General features: G+C 36.9%; 1 pseudogene; it reads right to left on the reverse strand.

Moving 5' to 3' along the window:
• Window positions 1-4,215: 4,215 nt before the first annotated feature.
• Window positions 4,216-5,125, reverse strand: LOC132360572 (small ribosomal subunit protein uS2-like; annotated as a pseudogene).
• Window positions 5,126-10,595: the final 5,470 nt, after the last annotated feature.

The raw sequence follows: 10,595 nt of genomic DNA on the forward strand, positions 1-10,595 counted from the left end.
TTTTTGTTTCTGTTTCCTTTGCCTTAGGAGATAGACCCAAAATAATATTGCTAAGATTTATGTGATAGAGTGTTCTGCCTATGTTTTTTTCTAGGAGTTTTATGGTTTCAGGTCTTACATTTAGGTCTTTAATCCATTTTGAGTTTATTTTTCTAAGGTGTGAGATAATGTTCTAATCTCATTATTTTACATGTAGCCATCCAGTTTTTCCAGCACCTCTTGCTGAAGAGACTGTCTTTTCTCCATTGCATGTTCTTGCCTCCTTTGTTGTAGATTAATTAACCATAAGTGCATGAGTTTACTTCTGGACTGGGCTCTCTATTCTGTTCCACTGATGTATGTGTCTGTTTTTGTGCCAATACCATACTGTTTTGATGACTCTAGCTTTGTAGTATAGTCTGAAGTCAGGGTGCATGATACCTCCAGCTCTGTTTTTTTTTTTTCTCAAGATCGTTTTGGCTATTTGGGGTCTTAAATGTTTCCATACAAAGTAATATAATTTAATTATTTAATTCATTAAATAATAGTATGTTTATAGTCACAATCAGTAACAAAATCATTTCCTTGTTTTTCTCATTAAAATTTTTTTTCATTCCTCTGATTTCAAAAAATTGGTTTTTGTTCTTCTACTCCATAAATTTATGGAGAAGTGTTTTTCTGCTTTACTTTTACAGTCCTCAGCAAATTTTGGCTTAAAAACATTCAGTAGTGTTTTACAGTTTTTGTGGGAAAAATTTCACCTTTCCACAGATCATACTGAAGTTTGTTCAAGGAAGATTTAGCTAAAGTTTCTTCATTCAGTTATTCATCAAATGTTTATTATATTTAAGGCACTGTGTGAGGCACAAGGGATACTAGAATAAATAAGACACCATCCAGATCCTCCAAAGACTCCTAGTCTATTAGGAAAGACAGAGAAGTAATTTAAAATAGCAACAAATTAAAATGAGTGCTACTGGTGATAAATATAAGAAGAAATTATAAATTCACAGGAAGGATTTAATTAGGCTTAGAGTGATCTAGAAAGTCTACTTAAGGATCAACAATTGTACATGAGTTTGAAAGATGACTGTGCTTGCCAGAAGCAAGAAGGAAAAAACATCACAGATCCAGGGCACTGCAAGTACTTTATCATAACGGAACATGGTAAGGAAGTGCAGAATAGCAGAAAATGAGACTAGAAGAGTAGACAGGGCCAAAAAAAAAAAAAATAATAATACCCTTATGAATTATACTTGGTATACAAGTATTATATCTGAATTTTATTCTGTGGATTATGGGAAGTCAGTGCAAGATTTTAAGCAGGAGTAATGATCATATCTGAGTTTTTGAAATATCATTCTGGCTGCAGAGAGGAGAAGGATTATATCAGAGGTTGGCAAACTTTATCGATAGAGGGCCAGATCATAAATATTTTGGGCTTTATGGGCCATGCAGTCTCTGTCACAACTACTCAGCTGTGCTGCTGTAGCATAAAAACAACAGTAAACAACAGGTAAATAAATAAGCATGGCTGTGTTCCAATAAAATATATTTTTTTAAAATGGGTAACAGACTGGATTTGGCCCATGAGCTATATAGTTTGCCAATCCCTGAATTAGATGATTTGTCCCAAAGCAACAAGATCAGTTAGGAAGTGATTGCAGTAAACCAAAGAGTGATAATGAGAACTTGAACTGAAGCAGTGGACATGAAATTGTAGAGAAGGACATGATGCCAGAAACATTGAGAAGGTAGAAATGTCAGGACTTGATAACCAATTGGATGTTGTGGCTGAGGGGGCAGAAGTTGGGGAGGACTCCAGAGTTTATAGTTTTAGTGATTGGAAAGATCATGTTGCCACCAATAAGACTGGAAAAAATAAAAGGTCAGGAGATTCAGTGATGCAAAGATTTCACCAGGTCATGAGTTATAGTTTTTTTTAATTGTTGCAATACAATAAGTATTTTTAATCACAAAATATGTAATAAACATGTTTAATATAAAATTATATTTTTTCCACTTAATCTGTAGACTATTTTGTTCTAGGAAATTAAGTCTGCTCACTTAAGCTGTAAATGAACTCTCTCACCAGTCCTGTATTACTTAGGTTCCCTTGATAAACAGAAAACTTTAGACTCTCTTGGCCTAACTTTTTCTTTTCATACTGTTTGAGATAAAGAATACTTCTAGCAGTTTCAAATCTACTAAAAACGTGTGAAAACACTTTCTCCTACACCTTGGAGGCCCTGTTTACACAAAATGCTGAGTTGATGGACCATAAATCTCACCCAGTATGGCAGTTCCCAAGTTCTTATATAACACACTTGATCTCTATTGCTTTAGTATGAATGAGTATCAGATCATGTGAGAGGAGAATATGTGTGGTGTAAAAACTCAGAGGATAGGGGCTTCCCTGGTGGCACAGTGGGTAAGCATCCTCCTGCCAATGCAGGGAACGTGGGTTCGATCCCTGGTCCGGGAAGATCCCACATGCTGCAGAGCAACTAAGCCTGTGTGCCACAACTACTGAGCCTGCGCTTTTGAGCCTGCGTGCCACAACTGCTGAAGCCCACACACCCTAGAGCCCACACGCCGCAGCTACTGAGCCCATGTGCTGCAACTACGGAAGCCCGCGTACTTAGAACCCATGCTCTGCAACAAGAGAAGCCACTGCAATGAGAAGCTCATGCACCGCAACAAAGAGTAGCCCCAGCTCACCGCAACTAGAGAAAGCCCACGCGCAGCAACAAAGACCCAATGCAGCCAAAAAAATAAATAAAATTTTTTTAAAAATTGAAAAGAAAATTGTACACTTGGTATTAAGAGGGATATAAAAATAAAGTAATAATAATGTTTTAAAAAATAAATAAAAACACAGGATAAAGCTCAGAAAGAAATAAAGCTCTGGAAAATAAATCATTACCCTATGTATCCTACTTATAGTGATTGTAATTTATAGAAGTCAGCTGTCAGTAACTATAAAGCCAGCTGGTATTATGTCCATCCTCGTTTCTTCTCTTGCTTTTCTTTTTTCTGTTCTCTGTTAGTTCCTTTCTTATTTCTCTTTTGCCATACCTTTCTTCTCCTTTTCAAGTTTCACTCTCTCTCTTTTCATCTTCTCATCATCTTCCTTATTTCTAGTCCTATTTTTAGCTCCCTTTCTTCATCTAGTCAAACACATGTTTTTGTGAGGAACTATCACAACTTTTTTAAAAATTAACCATTAACTAAGCGTTCCTTTTAAACTGGAGAGAGACAAAGACAGATGGATGGAGAGAATTGTTTTCTGATTTTTTTAACCTAAAGCATGCTATATAATGAGAATATACAAAAGAATACTACTTTAAGTCATTTTATGAGTAGTATATAAGGGATACATCCAGGGTTTGTGGTGCCTAAAGCTAAATAGTACAAAATTAAGTATAAGAGTAAATAATTACTTTTAACAAAAGCAATCAAAACAGACTGAAAATTTTTTAAAGATTACAAATGCTATATACATCTCAAATACCAGAAAAATAATGTAATATTTTTGTGAATTAACTATGTGACACACCTCTATGATAATTTCCCACCCCCCCATCCTTTGGCTTCATATTCTTCGACTCCTTCTTCAAATGGCAATGAGTTTACAATATTCCCTGTAGAAAGAATAATAGTCCAGCTACAAGTTTGTGCCCTAAAACAGGAACATGAAATAAGTCCTATCTCATGCAATTCCTATTAATAAAGAACAAAATGAGTAGTACATTTGCAACTGCCTCTGCTCCATTATCAAATACATTCCTGACAAGAGAAAAACTCCGTTTTGATTGGAGTCTGATTGGAGTGAGAAACAAATCCTATAACTTTTCACATATGATGATTGGAAGAATTTTCCGAAGATCAGTTCTAGTCGATACATTTCCAGCGTATTTGTCCTCCACTACCCACATATTACTGGTGGAAGCCTTCCATGATAATTCCAAGCAGAGGGGAAACATTGCAGGCTTAGAGAAAGGGCACGGAAGGACTCTAAACAGTGCTTACTCATCTAATTAATATTTCAAAGAAAGTTGATAGCAAGAAATTGTACTGTCCTGATGATTAACTGAAAATAGTTTACCAGGAGCAACACGCTACTGAGAATCTACTAAGCTTCTCAAAAAGCAAACCATTTTCATTCTGAGGAAGGTTTTATTTTTAAAAAATTTTTTAGAAAGTGCTTTTTTTCCGTCAACCTATTTACATTTTAAGAGTTTGTCGAAGAACAGCTTAAGACCACTCAGTGGTTGTTCCTACCCATTCAGTGGCCTGAGCAGTGGGAGCTGCAGACCAGTCTTCAGTGGCAGGCTGAGCACTCCAGTCTTCAGTGGGGGAACTGCTAAGTAGGCACAGAGGGCACCTGCACACCTTCGGACCAGTCTGCCACTTCAGGTTGAGCAGCAGTGAACTCAGGAGCTAGAGCGGTCCATTCACCCTGCAATTCCTCCTTGGTCACAGCCTTCTCAGCTGCCACCTGCTCTTCCTTTTCAATCTCTTCAGGATCTCTGTAGAAGTAGAGATCAGGCATGACCTCCCATGGTTGTTCACAGGAGATGGTCCCACGCATGCGCAGAACTTCCCGGGCAAGCATCCACCACATCAGGCCCACTGAGTGAGCTCCCTTGTTGTTGCACGGGATGGCAATGTCCACATACCGCAGAGGAGAGTCTGTGTTATACAGAGCAATGGTAGGCAGGTTAACATAAGAGGCCTCTGTGAGAGGCTGGTGGTCAGCCCTGGGATCAGTAACCACCAGAAGTCTTGGCTCCCGGAAGGCTGCCTGGCTCTGGTTAGTGAAGGTTCCAGGAGTGAAGCGGCCAGCAATAGAAGTGGCTCCAATGGCAGCAGCAAACTTCAGCACAGCTCACTTGCCAGTATTCCTGGAGGATGTGACACTGACATCAGCTGGGTTTTCAATGGCAACAATGGCATGAGCTGCCAACAGAAGCTTCTCCCAGGTTCTCTTCAGATTTATGATGCAGATGCCATCACTTTTCCTTTTGTAGATGTACTGTTCCAGTTGGAAGTCAAGGTTGGTGCTACCTAAGTGGGTTCCTGCTACAAGGAATATGAGGACATCCTCCTTCTTCATTTGCAGGACATCAAGGGTTCCAAACATTGTGAACGTTTCCATTTAAGTTACGATGGGAATCCAGAACAATGCCGTATGGACCCCTGTCTGGGTAGCGGGGAAAGGAACAAGTTTTTGTTTTTAGTGGTGTTCTGATGTCAGCAAGATTTGGGAAAACAGTCTCCAGTAACTCCAGTTTAACAAACTTTGCCTATTTCCCCCCTTTCCTTTGAAAATCCTGCGGACAGGTAACAATTATCAATTAGTGCACACCAAACTCTAAGTAACTGAGAAGATCATTTCTTAGTCTGTGTTCCTTGGAACACTAGTTTCCAGCATTGTTAGTCGTGTTATATGAAATGCTGCATGCTCTCTCTTCTTTGAGTGTCAAAAGACATATTTGTATGTTAAAGACTCAGTGAATTTTGCATAGATAAACTTATTTAACATTGTTTAACGAAGTTTTTCCCAAATGTGTATGACTGTGGAATCACACACACACACACACACACACACACACACTTACTAGTGGGGTTCGGTGGGCAGTTAGTGAAATACCTAAAAGAGTATTCTGTAGTTTGGAAAATGACCTCTCCCAAAGAAATCAAAACCAGAGCTAAAAGAATGACACTTCAAGCCTAGAATTTTAGGTGAATGGAGACAGTAGGCATTTTATAGCTCCTAAAATCATATCAGTAGGCAGTCATTTGTCATTATTCAATATAAAGACCCTGATCAAGGCTATTGCTATGTCAGTAATTGTAAAAGGATATGTCCAGTAATTCAGTCCATCTGATTTCCCAGGCCTTGTGAATATCTGCTTCAGTGTGGTACACAGAAAAGCTATAGCAGATTGGGCATATTTTGAGCCACAGGCAAAATATTCTAAGTTCAAGCATTTATTGAATTTTACTTGCCAGTTTTCATGGCATGTGTGATATTTTTAGCTGACTAGTGATAGTCATTCAATCCAACAATATTACACATTTTATATGAGAAATGCGCTAGTATATTGACAAAGACTCTCTCCTTGACCAAACTTTAGTCAGGCTCCCCCGAACTCTCTTCTTATGTAGGTCTAGACCTTTGGACCTCCCTGTCTATCTTTATATCACCCAATTTTAGCAAAAACCCTGTTTAGTCAGTTTTGCAGAAATCTCCACCCTCAATATCTGATCAAATTCCTTATTCTGCCATCTTCCCCCAGGGGATATCGATCACCCTGGCCTACCTTCAGCAAGAATCCTATCAAATCGGTTTAGCCAAAATTCTCCCTTACCGTTGATGTTTCCTCTAAGTAATTTTCCATCTACTGACCCCCACCCTGCTCCTTGGTTATAAATCTCTACTTCCCCATATTGTTTTTAGAATTGAGCCCAGTTCTATGTTGCGGTCTCTTTTCCCATATTGCAATTGTTCCTGAATAAAATCTGTTTCTACTGCCTTAAGTACCTCCATCTCTGGTTTTTCCTTGACAATATGCAAGATTGTAATCATTAATTTGCAGCAAAAAGTAAAGAACACTTGCATCAACTTGGGAAGGCCTTATTAAAAGTACTAGAGTATGTTGAAAAATTAGACTGACAGCTTTGAAACACAAAGTCCTCTGTTTATCCATAAAGCAGCTATATGATTGCCACCAGCAATTCTAAGCTTCCTTTATGAGTGAACCTCTGTCTGCCCCTTTAGAGAGTGAGAAAAGGGTTCAGATTCCAGACCCGTTCAATTTTTGGCTCCTCTGCTCAGACTGCCAATTAGAGCATTTTGTGATATGGACATCTGTCCACTGGACTGAGACCAGCTCATTTCACAAAGCAGTTGTCAAATGATACCAACTTTCCGTGACAACCTGTGTTGGATTCAGACCCATGCCCTTGGAGGTTATGTGGCTTCCTCTCCTATCTCTAAATCCTTTAAATGCCCAGAACTTAGGCACACTAATTTTCAAAGCTAACTAACTATAAAATCAAAGTCATCCTCATTTCCCTTAATTCATGGAAATTTTACTGGTGCTTGCATTTATTGTAGAAAAATGATCTCCTAAGCAAATTTTTATTCTTGAAAATCTTGGCATTTTTCAAGTCATTTTGAAAGAAATGTATATGTTTAACACTGTTTCAGTGAGTGCTTTTTGAGCACCTACTACCTGTTAGGCAGTGTGAAAATGCTACCAGTTTCCCTTTTTTTTCCTGAATATATCTACTGAATAGCTGAGAAATTCATTTTATCTCTTCACTATGACTAGTTTTGTTGTTGTTGTTGTTTTTTTAAATTTAGTACAGTGCAGGATAAGAGGAGCAAAAAGTTTTATAAGGGGAAAGGTAATGTTTGAAATTACGTTAGTTTGAATTTAGTTTAGTTCCTCAACTATATATAATTACTTTGAAGAGGAAAAATCATAAGAATAGCTTTATTGTTATATTTTTGCCAGTGGGTGTGTGAAGTGATTTAACTTACAGGTAATGATTATGTAATTGTATTGATACAGGGCATACAGCCTACCAAGCTTAGTGAGTCATCCAAACTGACAAAAGGAGGTGTAAAAATTCTGCCAGCTTCTTTTCTGTTTCATATCCCTGTCTTTACAAAGGAGAGAAGTCTTTCTCACAAGTGAGGGAGGGCGGTGGTAAGTGAGGCATCAAAGCTCCAAGATCACAGATATAAATGCATCAAGACAATGTGTCAATTTCTTGTGGTATAATTTAAAAATTAATTGGGTGGTGGTGAAACTACCCAGCCCAAATGATGACTGTGCCGTAAGAGATACAATTCAAATGGCTGTCAAAAGCTACCTACCATTCAGAAATGAAGTTCTAAACTTTACAGAGCGGAATTAAGAGACAAATTAATCTCACTGAACTGTTCCATGTTGTTTGTCCCTGTTTTACCTCTTTAGGACACATTTGTTGCATAAACCCAACCATTTATTTGGACAGGAAAAAGCAACACAAAATATAAAGGTCTAGTGATAGCACTGTATCCTGAGGTAATTAAAATTTCTATTTTTGCAGCCAATGACCCCTGTAGCCATAGCTGATTAAAAGTACAAACATTTAGATCTGGAGAATAATTGTGCCAAGGACAATGCTTGACCAAATGTAATTAGCTGAATTTAGATAAATTCTCAATCTGGCTTTCTCTAACTTGAATAGAAAAATCACACACTTCATCGAACATGAATAGATTTGAAAATGAACATTTGGATTATATGTGAGGATATTTTTCCCAGAATAATAGGCCCAAGATTTTTTGATATGCTAAGTGGAAACTCTCTGTTGACCCAAAGACTATATCAGCCTTCTGTTTTTACTCTGTAGTTCAATTTGCTGATTTTTGTTAATATTTATCATAAGAGAAATAGTAGGCAAGGGAAAGCAGGAGAATAACAGATCCAGTTAAATCCTTACTCTTTGTTTTTTCAGTGCTTCTTGTTCTTTTTCCTAGGGAGAATTAGAGATAAATGGTATGGTATTATATTTGCTCAGATAGCAATACAAAAATGCCTATTTCCATCATTTTCAGTAATAGACTTTCAAGCTATATTTTCCTCAAACTTGATCCTCATTATTCCAGTAATATTTAAGCTATTAATTTCTCCAGAGAGTGCTTTTTGAAAATGGTAAATTATAAGACAAATCCCCAAATTACATTTTCGTTAATTTACAGTATTGTTCAAGCTCTACTGTTAGCATAAATGAATAGTCTGAGCTGCAGTCTGAAATAAAGCCTTGCGCATTAAACAGTTGGCTTGGAAACGGAAACATTAAGAATATGATTGAAATTTTTTACAGAAGATGAAATAACAGCATGCGTAAAAGCTCATTTATGATAATTCTAACATTTCTACTAGAGTTATATAAAAGTAACAACATTTACCAAAAAAAAAAAAAAAAGGAAGAAAGAAAGGTGAATGGTTTCACTTCTAACCAATTGCAATGATATCAATTTTGCCCTTAGTGAAAAGTGATTTTCACAGTTATATAGATTTCATTTTTTTCTAAGTTGCAAGTTTACCCTCTTGAAGGAAGAAAAAAGGCTTTTCAAAACAGAAGTCAATTGAAGCAAAAGTTGTCGTGTTTGATGTCTAAAATGCAGTCATATTACAAACACGCTACAATAGCAATAAATACAGTCAAGGAGCATGTTACCCTGAAAGACATTGAGGTCTACAAAGGTCTAGAAACATTAGTACATTTATCTTATTATAAAAAGACATTAATTATGCTAATGTGCAATGAAATCATATGAAATTTCTCCCAGAATCTAAAGGTATATTTTAAATCACTTATTTAGGCAATCTCGTTTCACCCTAGTAATTATATCTGTTTGCTCTATTTTTGTTTTTCCTTTGTTAGGGGTGGGGGCTTGAGAAAGGAAGATAGAAAATACTTTTTATAAAATTATGAAGAAAGCTGGTCTTCTTAAAGATATTGATAATCTGATGAATTGCCAACGATAACCATCTGAGGTCTAAGCAAGCATTTGTAATTCTTCAAATGAAAAACTTTAAATTCACTCAGAGACTAAGAAAATCACTTCCTCCATCTAGTGGTAACTGATTGCAATTTCTCCCAAATTCTAAAATACATTTCAGCTTCTTAAAAATGTCATTTTGTTCTTATACCTATGCTTGTGTCAGATCATTGTATTTATGTGGAAAATTAAGCTAAATTTTGTTAGTTTTCTGAAAGACTTTACTACCGTCTGAAGAGATGTGGCATTACTATCTGCAATATTTCACCCTTAAGCCAAAATAAGTAAAGCATAGTCCCTGTTTACAATCTAGTCAGGGAGACCTGACATATATGTATAAAAGGGGGGGGGGATGGATAAAAGAGAGCGCTTACTGATTATCAAATGAGTGATAAAGGCAGATACTATTGTACAAGAACTCTGAGGAAGGTGTGGTTTTGGATGGTCACCATTGATTGGAGAAGGCTTTTCATCATGGGATGATGGAATACATGGAACTGAAATGGCCTTTAAAGAGATGGTAGGAATTATATAACCAGTTAGTAGGCAAATTTTAAGGGTTTTGAACAGAAAACTGACATATTGAGCTTTGGGAAGATCCTCTGGCATTGGTGTGTAGGATAGTTTGATGTGGTCAGAGAACTTATTATATATATTTGAACCCATATTTTCCCCCAGCACAAGCAATACTAAGACATCTGCTGCCCTGGTTACATGGTACTTTGTTCCTCACCACTCTGGGCACATAATACTTCCTTATGAGATGTTATAAGTCTAGAATTAGCTCTATGATAATTTAGACTCATATAAGTGATCCCTTCAAAAAATATTCATAAGCATGTCTAAAATTTAGGTTTAGTAAGTATATCTTCCTCAACACTGATGTCCATTCCAACTGCATTTATATTTGGAATTCAGACCTCACAATGATAGTAGTAATCATAAAAATTTCTTTTTGTTGAGGATAATATGCCAGGCACTAGGGTGCATTTGTTCAGTGAATACTTACTGAGTGCTTATTATGTGCCAGGTAGGTTGTTAGTAA

The sequence above is a fragment of the Balaenoptera ricei genome, chromosome 2 (genome assembly GCF_028023285.1).
Source record: "Balaenoptera ricei isolate mBalRic1 chromosome 2, mBalRic1.hap2, whole genome shotgun sequence".
Classification (NCBI taxonomy): Eukaryota; Metazoa; Chordata; class Mammalia; order Artiodactyla; family Balaenopteridae; genus Balaenoptera; species Balaenoptera ricei.